General features: G+C 36.5%; 1 protein-coding gene across 1 annotated transcript in view; it reads left to right on the top strand.

Moving 5' to 3' along the window:
* Positions 1 to 15,063, top strand: part of LOC148840733 (endophilin-A1-like) — a 97,998-nt gene that overhangs the window by 32,303 nt on the left and 50,632 nt on the right. The gene's annotated exons all lie outside the window — the stretch shown is intronic.

The raw sequence follows: 15,063 nt of genomic DNA, 5'->3' as shown, positions 1-15,063 counted from the left end.
AATGCGATCTTTGGCACCTTATTTGTGAAAACTGTTTTAACTGTTACAGTGCTGAAATTCCAGATTTTGTTTCTTTGTGCAGTGTGTGGTTTCTTTGAAAATGGATCCATTTATTTAGTATTAGAAATTAGTGCACATGGTAAATTTCTCAAATAAGCATACAGTATAATATAATAACATTATACATGCTGTATAATGTAGACTTCATAGAGGGTGATCAATCTGTAGGTGAAAAGATATAAAAATCATTAAGGTTCCAGGTAATTATGGCTACTTGTTACAAGTGGGTAAGAGGTTAAAATCAAGTTACTTTTATGTGTGATAAAGATTGCTAGGGAATACATCTAGGTGTTGAACTGACTACCACTTTTTATACACACGTTGCTTCACATGTTAGTTAAAGACTTCGATGCTTAAAATGTTTAGGGAGAAATAGAATACTGGTGTGTATTTTTTCTTTAAAGTACCGAGACCAGCCATATACAGTTTACATACTGTAATACTGTATGTTTATGTTCCAAAATTAATATCGTTTATGGTCTTCACACGCGTTATGCTCCTATTCTTTTTATGCTCAGCTACTAAGATTTCCCTTCAGTGGTAAAATTAAATATAAATATTCAATACTTAAACGGGCACAGTAAAGACATTTAATATACATATATTTATTAGCTCCACCTTGCGGAAATTCCGGATACTATCATTTTACTTGCGGTAAAGACATTTAAATCTTTCTACAACCCACCAACGCACCACTAGTGCCCCGTCGGTCAACCAATCACAAACCACGTAATGACGCGTTGTGACGCGCGATGACGTAGACAAATGCCCGCGGTACGTGTTTGTGCCGCGCACTTTGAATGGCTGCATCTGTATATGGGATAATAGGAAATCAATCCATCTAATATCTAGCCTTTTTCCTATAACCTATCCTGGCAAGCAACAGGTGCAAAGCAGGATATACCCTGGACATGATGCCAGTCCATTGCAGGACAGACAGACACTTACATCAGGGCCATTTTTTATAGAAACCTATCAACCTACAAGGTTATATTGGACTATATCTCATATATCTTCTGAGTATGGGAGGAAACCAGAGCACATGGATGAAACCCAGCTAAGCAGAGGGAGAACATACAAACTCCACACAGCTAGCACCCCAGATATTGAACCTGAGGGCCTCAGAGCTGCAAGCTTGCCTTAGAGGCAATTCCAATTACTGCACAACTTGTTTCATTAAATACAAATACATTTGAGTGTTTATTGTGTTATTTTACAGTACCCTCCAGATTTATTCCTACAGATATTTATTCATACTCACACACATGTAAGGCTTCTTGTATACTTGCCACCCTGCCAGGAAGAAGACACAGGAATATCTTGCCAGACTGTGATACAAGTGGATTGGCAGGCAACCATAAATGCAAAGGCAATAGCTGGAGAAATTCTCTAAATCATTCCCTTCTTAATCATGGCTGATACCATAAAAAGTTAGAAGAGTCCTGGAAGTTCTCCACATACCGTATAGGTAGAGGGTAATTGATATTTAAATATATTTATACTTTATTTTTTTAATGTTGATTAAAGTTTTCAAAGTTTTTTTAAAACAATTTATTAATGTTAAAATTGAATATATGTGACTTCTTGAATGGCTTATTGAATTAATTTGAACTTATTTTAAGTCCATAATAGCGTATGCTACTGTATATCTGGGGGCTGCCAGGAAAGTGATTAACTTTCCTCTAGTTTGCAATTACTGGGGCAGTTCTACCCTTGCACAATCTTGTACAATAGAGAAAGGACCCGGATTGGCTTGATTAAGGCTTCCTTAATTGGTAACAATTATGTTAATGTCCCTGGATCTAGCTACAGTTTAAATACTTCTGATATTGAATCTAGATCCTTGATACTCATTAGGAAGAGCAATACAGACCCCTGTCTCCCAGTACAGACCCCTGTGGTACTTCACAAATGAAAACATCCCAATTTAATCATTCACTCCTTACCTGTACTCCAGTTTCTATCCATTTACTAGCTCCTAATCCGAAGCCGCGCACTGCCTTAAACATGTACTACCTGTCATTTAAGAATTAATTGTTTTATGAGAAACCCTTATGAAATTCTAGATATACCTTATTCCAGACACTGTATTCAAATAATTCTGTCACGTTAGTTAAGCAAAGCCTGCATTTTGTAAACCCGTGTTGACTATCCTGTTAAATCTTTGAGGAACTGTTACTGGAGGAGCACAATAGAGTGGACTTTTAATCACCTTTTAGGTAATTAAAATACTGTGGTTTGCACATTGTTACAATAATTAGAAGTCTAGGTGGTTGCTGTCAAGATTTGCTCTGAAACAGTGAGTCAGCGGTGAATCTGATCTGCTTGGTGAACTGTGTTATTATTGCGCCAGCTGGCCACATTTTTTAAAATCCAATGAGAAATGAAAATGTCTTGTGCATTTTGTTATCGAGTTTAAGCTCCTTCTTCAAGTGATCCTGCTTAACAGAGGTGATAAAATAAAATCTTAGTGAAAGCTTTCTTGTTTCATCACACATTCCCTCTTGACAAGTGATGTGACAAGGTCAGTGATTTTACTTCAGCATTAAAAGACTCTTTCATGAGCTCCTACCTTCATGACCTTCATGACCTCTGTGAAGAAGAGCAGAAAAAGGGGCAGGTAATTAACTTTAATACTAACTGTACACATGAGAATATATGGATTTCTAAAGATACAGACCTAATTAAAAACACTTCATCCTCCACACTGCAAAAGCTGAGTAACAAACATACAACACAGGATATTGGGGTAAAGTACTGACATGTGGGTAAAGTGCAAAGTTGTGACGTGGTTTTGAGTAAGTTATGTTTGTCTTGTTCCAGTAAAAGACACCTAGAAGTAAAAATTGCCTGACAGTTAAGTTTGTACTGTAGCATTTGTTTTTTTTTAATAAAAGTGCAGTAAACATAACATGGTGGAAAATACTAATATGAATGTGACCTCACTGTGTAATGAGACATTTTCTTTTAGATGTTTTATACAATTAGCTACCTTTTATTGGGTATTCTATATGGAAATTAGGGAAAAAAATGATGATAAGCATTTGTTGGTCAGTTTTGGTCAGTGAATGTGGCTGATTAAATATCCTCCCACCTGGACACCCTTCTGGTTTAATTTTTAATTGTCATAACTGCATAGAAACTCTCACAGGTCTATAACGTATATTTGAACACCAGTAGCACTGTTGTATGCTGCATATTTTTGATGTACTGCACATCAGGTTTCATTTCCCCATTCCCTCAGAGGAACAGATGCTTGATCCAACCAGAAAATTATCATTTATTTTAAAAGCCCCTTAGTTTTCTATTTTTTGGAAGACACTCATATATGCTCATCTATTTTTAAATCTTGGACATGTTTTGTCTGAACTGTGAAACAACATAACTTTGGAAATTAAGTATTAAATATATTATATGGTAGTTCTTACTGTGTATAATCACTGAACAAAGGTTTTTGCCTTTTTAGTTTAGCATTAGAAGACTCTTTTACTGTATGTTATTTATGTTCTTACTACAGTTTAATATCCTAACTCCTGTACTACCTACGGTTAATATTTGTTAAGAAACTATTCTTGTTTAGAGTATTGTTTTCACAGTTTCAAAGCTGTGTGGAGAACCCTGCTAAAAAAATTTCACAGCCATCAAACACATTGGTGAAATGTTAGTTCTCAGAGTTTTCGGACTAGATGTGTAAGACGTTTTCTGTACCTTGAATGTCATGGATTTGGTGTGACAGGCCCTGTTCGGTATCACACATCTGCTGAAAACTGCTTGTTATGTGTAAACACTAAGAACTATTACCTGTTTCTTTCTGTTTTTGTAACAACCATGTTTCTCTCTTAAACAAAATACATTGAAAATTTTGCAGACCGCAGTAAGACAACCTTGCTAATTATATTACAAATCATACTGCCTGAGCTGGATGACATTCATGGATGACTGCTCGTTTTTTTATCAGCCTTAGCTACTGGCAGCTTAAAGCCTGAGTGAATAATTTATGTTTGTGCCTTCAGCATTACCAAGGACAGTACTGACTGAATCTGGTACAGGACGAGCTGCAGATTTCACAGAGGAATGAGGTTTTCTGAAATAAAACAGGATAAAAAAAACAAGTTGAGACTGGTTACACCGCATGCCTTGATTCTATTCCTCGACTTGGGACACAGTTGGCATGACAACAGTAGATGTGCACTGTAGTTTGAGTTTAGGCTACAGTAGATTATTCACATTAAAGAGGAAGAATCCAGAAATGGGAAATAGGTTTAAAGGATGTCTTCCAAATATAGGTGCACATGGGAATTGTTGTAAGGTAGACTGTCTTAACGCATAAAGCAGCAGTACTCTTCAAGTAGGCCATCTTAATCTCACACAGCAGAGAATATTTGGCTAAAACACCAGAACATCTTTCAATGAGACAGACTAGCTATCATCTGAGCTTTTTTATGAATGGTAATATAGATGTTGTTCTATATTACTAAAGGCCTGTTCATATTTCTCAAATGGTCACCTGGCATTGAAAGCATATAGTCAGTATAGTGTGGAAGCTATGAACTTGTCGTTGTTTTTTTAACAAACACTTTATTGAAGTCTCCTGACCACCACTGTTCATTTATGATGACAGACAGTGGGTATAGTTTTGAACACATACTGCATTGGGTGACCCCTGGTGTTCAGACATGACATTTCCTTTATATGAAGACTACAGTATATGAAATAATTTTTACTTTAGCCAGATCTGAAGTATAAACAGTGGACAAGCCCGGTTTGCTAATATACAAAACAACAATTAATAAGAAAAAAGAGCACACCCACATGATAATTCACAATACAAAATAATTTTTGAATAACCATTGAATGTATCTAATGGCACAAGATTTCTTAAAAAAGCCCATTGACTTGAAACGTTTCCTTTTTGTAATGTGAAATTCTGTGACTTCACCATAAAGTGGATATATTTGCTATAGTATATATGAGTATTCACATTCTTCAGATTTTTTTTTATTCCTTAGAAACATTTTTAACCTGACAGGTGGTGTAGAACTGTAGTTGGACTAGAATATTCTTGTTCTTTATGTTTTGGACATGGTACACTTGTTTTATTAAATTTTTAAGTTACCTGTGAGTGGATTTGGAGCTCTGTGTTGTAAATTGCATTTTGAGCTTCATGATTAAAAAAATCATTTTGGATGCGCCATTGTGTGCATGTGCTCTTTTTGTGTCTTCTGTCTCTTAAGACAAAGATAATTGTGTCACCCCTGACAATACCAAGATATCGGTTTACATTCTGCTGGGGATGATAAATGATCAGACTAAATAATAATTAGTCACACGTGGTACTCAAGTTGAGGTCTGTCTCACCCCTGAAATAGACTCATTTGTGTTAATTTGGGTGCCAGAGCACTCCTGACTATGCTCAGTGTCATAATGCTCCAGGCTTAGCTTTCCTAACAGAGATATAGTAATATGTATTGGATTAGTAATACTGATAACTATAGTTAGTGTCATTAATAACTATATAAAGTTACCAAAGCTGACATTTTGTAACTGGTTATTGTCACGATCTTCATCCCTCCTCTAGGGGGCGATCCGACCCTTTTGTGTTTTAGTTTCATTATCACGTACACCTGTCCCTGGATTCACCGGTATTATTTAAACCCAGTGCTCCGGAAGCTCGGGGCTCTGCATTGGAAGACCAACGCACGGAGGCCCGCCTAGCATCAAGTCGCCCTACTGTACTTCCGCGGCTTGAAGGCATAGGCTTCTGAATGGCATCCAGGGTTCAGAGCGCCTGGCCTCATCGCTCCGTTTTTAATTTCCTAGTTCCTTGTCCCTGTTCCTGTTTTTTTAATCATCTTGTCTTGGATGGAGCACCTGATTTAGGATTTTGGACTGCGCCCCGAATTTCCTACATTGGACTGTTTTTGGACTTGTTTGCCTGCGTTCCCCCCTTGCACCTGGATTCACTGTCGGCACCACCCCCTGTTCGCCATCCCTACCTTTCTTAGCCATGTTTTCCCCATAGCCCCTTTTCAGTCACTTCCGGAATATACCGTCTGCACAGGGTCCTAAACTACGCACTACACAGGAGTCAGGACCGGCTCCTGTTGCAGTTATTATTAATACATTTGTCTTATTTCAGCTTCAAATGTCGCAGTATGTATAGGACTATGTAAGAGCAAGGGAGTTAGCCTTTGTGCTTTGGCTTCGCCAATCAGTAGATTACTATGTCTTAAAACACAACATGAATGTAGAAATGCTTTTTGCTGAACCGATGCATCGAGAAATCAAGAACTGAAAAATGTAATGCTGGAGATTAGAGGAGGATGGGTCCCGCTTGGTTTTTCACTCCCCAGAGCACTAGAGCTCCTCCACCCTCAGGAGTGAAATTGAGGTGCCGAGCTCAATTCCCCCCCTGGGACAAGATAAGGTTTGAACCCCCCAAACCCTGATTCAAATCATCTGATCCACCTAATTCCGGAATAAAGCCCATTCCTTGATCATACATGTCAAGGGAACATGTGAAATTCAAAAGGACTGCATTATGAAAATGGCCCACAATGAAATTCTGACACCAATATTCTTTTTTTAGTGAAAATATATTTTTATCATTTGCTTGTGTATCTGGAATGTGAAAGCCAGTAATGGTATGTTGGTTCTACCCAATTGTGAAAAAGAACTGAACCTTTTTAGTTCTTATCATATCCTCATTGTAACTGAAAGATACAGGTGGAAACCATGTGGAACAACATTTCAAACTGAGAACAATACTCAAAGGATTGTGAGAGTATGGAACAGGCTAACCAGCCATGTTGTTGAAGTCCATGCATTGGCCTTCTTCAAGAAACAGCAGGTTTCACCAGGAATTGGACCAATTAGCTACTACCTTTCAAACAGGCTAGAGGGCTTGAATGGCCTCCTTTTTTGTGATCTTTTTTTGTGGTTTAGAATTATTTATATTACACTTGCTCTAGTTTCTCCTGGAGGTTATCTGTTTGTTTCCCAATGATTCTCTAGTGTTATTAGTCAGAGCTCCTTGAACTTCAGCAGCAAGCTGCTTTGGGAATGCAGGAAATTGAAATCATTAGGATCAATAATTTATAGTCTACAGTATGTAGACACAGTCAGCCCCCTGTGTTTTTTTTCTCTAAGAAGCTAAAGCATCCAAAAAGAATGTAGCACGAACAGTCTTACTTTACAGTTCAGGTGGGTAGCTGCCTCAGCATGCGTAGACTGCAAAGGAACAAGTAATAGGTTTATTCCATGCTGAAAAAAAGAAGAAAGAAAACACAATGTTTCGGCCGTGGAGCCTTCTTCAGGTGTGAGCCTGACACACACACCTCCCTCACACCTGAAGAACGTTGTTTTTTCTTTCTTCTTTTTTTCAGCATGGAATAAACCCATTACTTGGTCTTAATTTACAGTTCACTAGACTCAAATTAATTTTGTTTTAATGTTTAAATGTTTGGCTTAAGGATAAAACTTACCAAACATATTAACAGATATGAGATCTAAGGAATGGTAGAGTATTATCTGTAAGAACAGTCTTTTTTTATTTCTGAAGTGGGAAGATATAATTGCAGTTGAACACGCACTCCTGGTTTTCCCCTAGCTCAAAAAGCAACTCCCCCATTTTGCCTCACAGCAGCCACAGTGGTGTATCTGCATTATCTTATTGATTTAAAAATGTTCTGACACAATAATGTCAGAATACAGTGCATTCACCCAAATACAGAACTACTGTAAACTGCCGTGACTGGGTGTCTTTATGTGGGCCTTGATTTGACTTCAATGGAGAAGTGATGTGCATCTGGTGGATTTGTCAGTTTGTCCAGGTCATGATTATAAATATAAAATGTTCTCACGTTACTTATAGAAATATAATGACATTGTGGTAGTAAAAAGTGGGTTTCTGGGAACGAAAACATTGACAATAGTGACAAATTTTATAATTTCACAATACATTTTGAAAGATTCACAGTCAAATGACATCAGACTCACTTCATAACAAATATCCTTATTGAATTCTTGTCTCATTTTTGTAAGAATGAAAGTGTGTGTCACCCATGATTTTGCAAAGTAATCTATTGCTTAGTACTTTAAAGTAATAATGATTGGACAAAAACAAATGTTTTAGCATTAAAGGAAATTTATAATTGTATCATTTCCAATTAATTGATTTACAGCACACATTGCTTTTGCTATTACTCTTGTCTCATTGTTTGCTCTCTATCTGGGTGTTATTTCTCATATTCCATTCAATAGAATGTAACAAGCTTTAAAGTTTTCAAAGGTAATAACAGGGCAATGGACATTTTTTTATTATTAAGTTTCTAATTCATAGAATTTACATAAAGTGAAATGTATTATCTGAATGCTTTTTTAAAAAAGACTAGCTAACAGGACATTATCTTGCCTCCTTTCTTGCCCATGAAAAGCCTGAAACAATTTCATCAGTCACTTTTGTGTTGACAAACAGGCATAAATTGTGAATATATGATGTCATCAAGACTGTTAGAGTTGCCTTGAAAACCAGATGTGATCAAAAGTTATATAAGATCAGTATCTTAAACAAAAATCAGTTAACCACTTATGGAAGTCTTCCAGTGTAAAGGAACCCATCATTAACTCCATTTACAATGATGTTTTGAAATTAAGGTTGACATTACTGCCTTTCCTGTGTTTATAGGTTGCAAAACCTCTTAATATCCATCCTTCAAAGTTAGTGACAGGCTGATAACTATGTTCTAATTTGTCTTCAGCACATAAAAGCCTTCTGATCTTATGTATATGAACTTCTCGCAGTTAGAGGAAAGGTAAAGTGGTATTAATTATGTTTGGCAATATTCTTGATTGTTGATTCACAACAATCACAAGAATTGAAGTTTATTTACAACTAAATACATTTCGTTAGCACTTGATCATGAATAGCTTAGGATGGTTTAGACAGGCTGAAATGGACAATTGTGCTTGCTGTCTTCCACACTAATATTGTTAGAAAATAGACTAAAACGTAATTGACCAAATGGGGTGAATCTTTTGTCTACATGCCATTGAAGATCATGAAGATGTTATTTAAGAGGAGAGACAAAAAATGAATACTCCAACCAATAGCATGTGTTGCATATTTAATGCCTCTCAGTACACATACAGGCATTGATATCTAAACATCTAGATTTTTTCAGCAATTAGTTCCACCAAAGCCACTGTGAGAATTGTTTACTGTTAGAACCCTGACAGATTTATAAGATCCTGAGAGTTCTGAGTAATAAAGTACTTTAAAAATGAATGTAGAGTAAACATGGACTAACTTGCTCGGTTCAGCCAATGAATTTGTTCAGCTGCACTTTGAAGAAATATCAAAACGGGGCATTTCATGGTTCAACTTAGTTTTGCACCTTTAAGGCACCTATGCCTTAATACTAAGAGTGCTGGAACAAGTAACACCCGAAGAAGGCTCCACAGCTGAAACGTGTTTTCTTTCTTCTCTTTTCAGCATGGAATAAACCTATTACTTGTTCCTTTGCAGCCTACGCATGCTGATGCAGCGACCCCCCTAAACTACTAAGAGCCCTTCTTTATTTCCTGTAATGATACTTTAATGCGTAGCAGGTGTATCAATTACTGCTGACACTGAACCTTCTGTTGCTCGATAAGGCTTGTACAATGTGGCCTTGCTATCACAAAGGCAGATGTATAATGAAAGTGATTATGCTGCACTTCATTACTACTTCTGCTGCAGACAACATTCTTACTCTTTATTGTTACCCTATCTGCACATTCCCCCTTGAGCTGAAAATATATTGGGAAAAGCTAGGGGTGTAAATAATTGAATAAAGTAGATTAAGCATTTACAAATAGATTCTGTCACCATCTTGCCTGAATGGAATTATACATGTTAACAACACCCCCCCCCCACTTTATTGTCAGGGACTACAAAGTGACAACTCTTATATGCATGTTTTACTTGTCTCTTGAAACATTGAGATAATGGAGTAATAAGCAAGGTGGCAAACTTAAAAAGATGAACAGATAATTCAATAATGTGTACAGCTGAGGTACAGATATTTACAGTTTCCTTCCTTAGCTTCTACAGAACCAGGAGAAGGAGCTCAACTCTTCAACTGAGGCAAAAAAGGGGATTGTTCTTCTCTTAAGATAAATGGTCCTGCACAGGACTAAATCTCTCCCTAAGACATGCAGTATGGTAAACCAACAGGAACCTTTGTCCCTATTCCAAATAGTGTGTTACTTAATACCAAAAATAAAAAGTAGAAAAGCAAAATGAAATGCAATTATTTATCAATTCAATATAGATATACAGTATAGTTATGTTCAGTGAGGGAATCAAGGTATTTGATTACTACACCTCACAGTACATCTTAAATTTATAGTAACACAAAAGGCATTCTTTGGAGAATGTCCCACTTATGTCCTTCATAAAGCTTCTCACTAAAATCTAGATGATCAAGCAAAGTTACTGATGTCTTACATGACTGATCATTATCTGTGAGATCATTAACACAGCCTTCTTAGGGATGGAACAAAATAAAAGCTGGCCTCAACGCAGGATAGACTGAAGAATACAAGGTAGTCAAGCTGAAAATATCGAAGGAACAATAAGAACTCCTTCAGGTCGACTACTAGACAGCAGAAAAAGTCTTTGAAATTTGAGCACTGAAGGGAATCTGGCATTTAAGCAAGGGACTGTTAGCTTATGGTTGTAAAAATATTTACAACTCTTGTGGTATCCACCCGTGTAAAGAAATCTCACTGGTTTAGACGATTGTAATATTGTTTGCCCATTGTATGCTAAGGAAATTATAGCTACAGTAGGGTGAATTAGCCAACTTGTTTAACAGAGACACATACAGTTCATTCTCGTAAATTGCTTTCTTAAAAAAAAACATAGGTAGAGCTTTATTTCACATAATTTTGTTTTAACTCTTCAACTGTGTTGATGTACAGTATAACTTGAATTTTTTATTTGCAATAAACTGGAAGATAGGAAAAAAAGGACATTTACTCTTACACAGTGCTGCCTGGTTTTAGTAGGTTTGACTGTGACATTTAAATTCATTTTCATGGTCTAGAAATAATGGTTTTAGTTTTACTGAGCAGCTTAGACTGTTAAAGGTACAGGTTTAGAGAGAGGACTGTGGCTCATGAAAACCTAAAGCTCTATACATGTATGTTCCAAGTACAGGCCTCAGTTGTGTCAGAAGCCCACTGACCCCAATGGTGGGGTGGGAATTGTTCTTCTTAGATCTCTCTCTTGTTGACAAGAACCCCAAGAACATTTTGTCCTTCAGTTCCCTAGGTACAGTACCTGCAGACTTCATGTGTTGTCAGTAAGGGAAGCTCTGCTCTTCCAACATATAAAAAGTTGACAAAAGATGAATAGCTTGTTTTGTCATTGGTATGATATGAAATCAAATGAAAGAAGTTGTGATTTAAGATTGGATGAGAATAAAATAAAAAATGCAACAGAAGAAAATAACTCTGCGGTGATCTTAAAATGTAAAGATTAGTCTGGGCTCTGATTTCAACATTGCAAAAACTGAAACTTACAGTAGGTGCCATTTGCCTATGAACATCATCCAGAGTTGACAAATGGAACAGGTAAAGGTTTATTTCATGCTGAAAAGAAAAGAACAGACACACAAAGTTTCGGCTGTGAAGCCTTCTTCAGGTGTCAAGCTGACATATGGCGTCATAAAATTCCTACAGTGAACCTATGGCTCAAACTGGAAACTGGTTTCCATCGCGTCAGAATGGACTCTAGGGTAGCCTCTTCCACCCACTGCCGTGACATCTGTCAAGTCATTCTCCATGTGAAGGTCAGGCCATCTCAGTTCAAAAATCACCGCTTGTTTTAAAAAAGTGTGTGTTGTTAATGGTTCTGCATTAAGACTTGGTTTCTGTACAGGCTTGCAAGTACAAGAAAAAGAGATGCAGTAAATAAGTTTTATACACCTGGGGCTCTCCAAATTAAAATCTTCCACTTGCCATGCTCCTGTCTGTATCTTTTATTTCATTTATTTTGCTTTAATGTGCCCATGAGGAACTCTGAATATGGCAACACAAAGCACATACAGTATAAATACATGAAGTCTGTGTCCACTGATACCCGCACTTTAGGAAGGAGTATGAAATTGAATGTCCTGTTAAGCCGATTTTAGGGAAATGCATTTGCAAGGTCAGATAGAACAACTAAAAGGCACAGGATCACCTTTTCACTCCTCTGTACTGAGCCCTCACATCTACATCAGGTGGCATACTTTTCAACTCAGAGATCTTTTGATTTACTACAAAATGTTTTTCCTGCTTAACTTTTGACTAGTGTCTGAGAGGAAGTAAAGGTGCTGTACCAGAAAACTTTAGTTTGGGCTTGACAACTAAGTGAATACTTTGTCTGCGTCAGCAGTTGATTTTCTGCAGTGGGTTTTCTTACGAAGGACAACATGAAATTAATCTTCATTCTAGGCACAGGTGAATACAAAACTACTTTTACTACTACTTTTCCTCTAGTAGTATATTTTTCTCTGGCCTTCAGATATTCCCTAGAGCATTCATTAACAGCAGCAGCAGCATTGCTCTCAGCATCTAAGCTTAGGAGCCCAAAGTGTGAAAAACATACAGGTCACTGATTGTGGCACAACAATACCAGTCTACTGCAGTAATGAGCCTGCAGAAGTCATATGGAAGCAGTGCAGCAACAAACACAAATCTTTTCTTAAGGGTAACTGATGGTTTGGCAGTGTGGAGAAATGGTGTGGGCTATGGACTCATAACTGGAAGGATATGGGTCCACCTCTTTGGTGGGCCACTGCTGTTTTACCCCTGAGCAAGGTTCTTTACTGTAATTTCTCCAATAAAATGCCTGGCTTTCTCAGTGGGTTAAATTTTGGCATGGATAAAATCACAGTCAAATAAACTATAATAATATCTGTAAAGGTAGGTTTACAGCATTCTCACTCTCTGTAGCAAATCCTCCATCCTCCACATCCCATTATGTGTGACAGTATATTCGTACATACAGTACTGTAAGTACTTAACGTACTTTACATGTCATTCTAAGACTGCTATTGAAGACACTGCTATCATGGATTTCTAAAAAGTTATTCCTACACACTATTAATAGAACTTGGGAGCATAGTGTTTCCATTAACTATTAATGGACATGAGAACAATAAAAAGTGGATCAATAATGTATATAACTAGAACATTTACAAATCATTTTCTGATGGTCTTATTTTAGTTCTTTTTTTGGTTCATTAATTATGTAATTAACGCTTTAAAGAAAATTGTTTTAGTTTTAAAATAAAATTAATTTTTATTAGTTTAAGGAGGGTTGACTGAATAATCCCCTGACTGCCTTTATGGGTAAAGACAACTTTGAATGGTTATTTCTCTTCATTATTGCAGCAGGACAAAAATTAGTTTAACTGGTAATTTCTAGAGCTTTTGGGTCAAGAACTCAAATGAAGGTGCAGGCATGATCAGACAAAATCAAAATTGTAGCCCTTAACTCCCCAGTTTAGTTTGAATGGTATGTTTTTAGTCCGTGACATAACCATGGATAAAGCTCTGATTTCTGAAGCACAACTATGTAAAAAAAATTGCTCTGTTCTCTAACATTTAACACCAACTTGTATTTAGTATTCTGTCTGCCTGCTGTGTTCATTACAGTCCTATTCTGTATTCATGGTGAGTTTGTGAACAGATACCGTAATATACAATTTCAGAAACATCTCATCCAGAAGCACCCCTGCATGCTCAACAGCATTACATTATACATTGCATGAATCCATTTTTATTTTTGTAAAATAGCAGTTATTCTGCAAATTTATGAAAGTAGTTGTAACAAATGTAGTGAAAATGTATTTCATTGTAAAAAAAATTCTCCATCTTTTCAATCAGACTCTTTGATCATATGTTTGACCTTGCTGTAGTTTGGTGTCTAAATAAATTAGCTACTGGAAATTCAATGTCTTAGCGATTCTGTAAGCTAAGCTCTGTAATCATTACAGTATACTAGCTTGGAGTAAATAATTTTCATCTGAAGTTTCATATTACCTTTAACTATACAATATTTTATTAGAGAAGGAAGTATATGAGACTGCTTCCTGCTGCAAAAAAATAAGGACAAGAATTTTGACAAGCACTATTTGACATTTAGTCATCATGCATAAGGCTACCTCCTGGAATAGTAATGTGTTCCACCATTGAAGCATAGCAAGGCTCATATGAAAGCTAAAGTTGTTTAATATCAGTGTACTCATATACATACTGTAAATCAATCCAGCACTACTGGAGAAAATTTATTATGCATTTTTGTTTGTGATGTACTGTACTTGGAAGTGAAACTTTGATCTCTCAGAAAGGTTGTTTTCAAATTTTGTCTTTGCTCTACTTGAGAAATCCTCAGGAGCAAGTCTGCTTAAAATTAATGGATTCCCTGAAGGCTCTAATTCCCACATAGCTAGGTGGACTGTGTGGATCCATGTAATAAAAGTGTAGTGATGTTTACTATACAACCTAACTCAAAATTATGTTTTTGAATATATCAGTAACACAGTTGAGCTGTTCTCATGGTCTAACTGTTGGCAGGAATAATGAACATCTGATCAGTATTGCATATTTACCGCACACAGCCATCAAGCAATGATTATCGGCAAAGTAGTAATGCTGCATTTTACAGCTGACAGTTTTAAGGGCATTTTTTAAAATCGTTTTCTGTTATATAGTATCCATATGTTGACAAAGTAACACTTTATGATCTCTTTGCTGACAAAGTGTCCGTATGAACACTAAAATGTACTACAAAATTTAGAAATAAAGAAAAATTCCATTTATTTTCTGATTGTTTACAGAAAGGAAGGACATTGAAATAGTCAATTAAATCTAGTCATATTTTTTTAATTCATTATACCAAGAAGCACTTCAGAGCTACTTAGCTGTAAGTAGGCAGAGGTACAGTATGTTGAAGAAAAAAAAGCTGCC

This window comes from Atractosteus spatula, chromosome 1 (genome assembly GCF_055471065.1).
Source record: "Atractosteus spatula isolate fAtrSpa1 chromosome 1, fAtrSpa1.hap1, whole genome shotgun sequence".
NCBI lineage: Eukaryota > Metazoa > Chordata > Actinopteri > Semionotiformes > Lepisosteidae > Atractosteus > Atractosteus spatula.
Note: the sequence above shows the minus strand (reverse complement) of the source record. Positions and strands in the feature narration are given on the sequence as shown.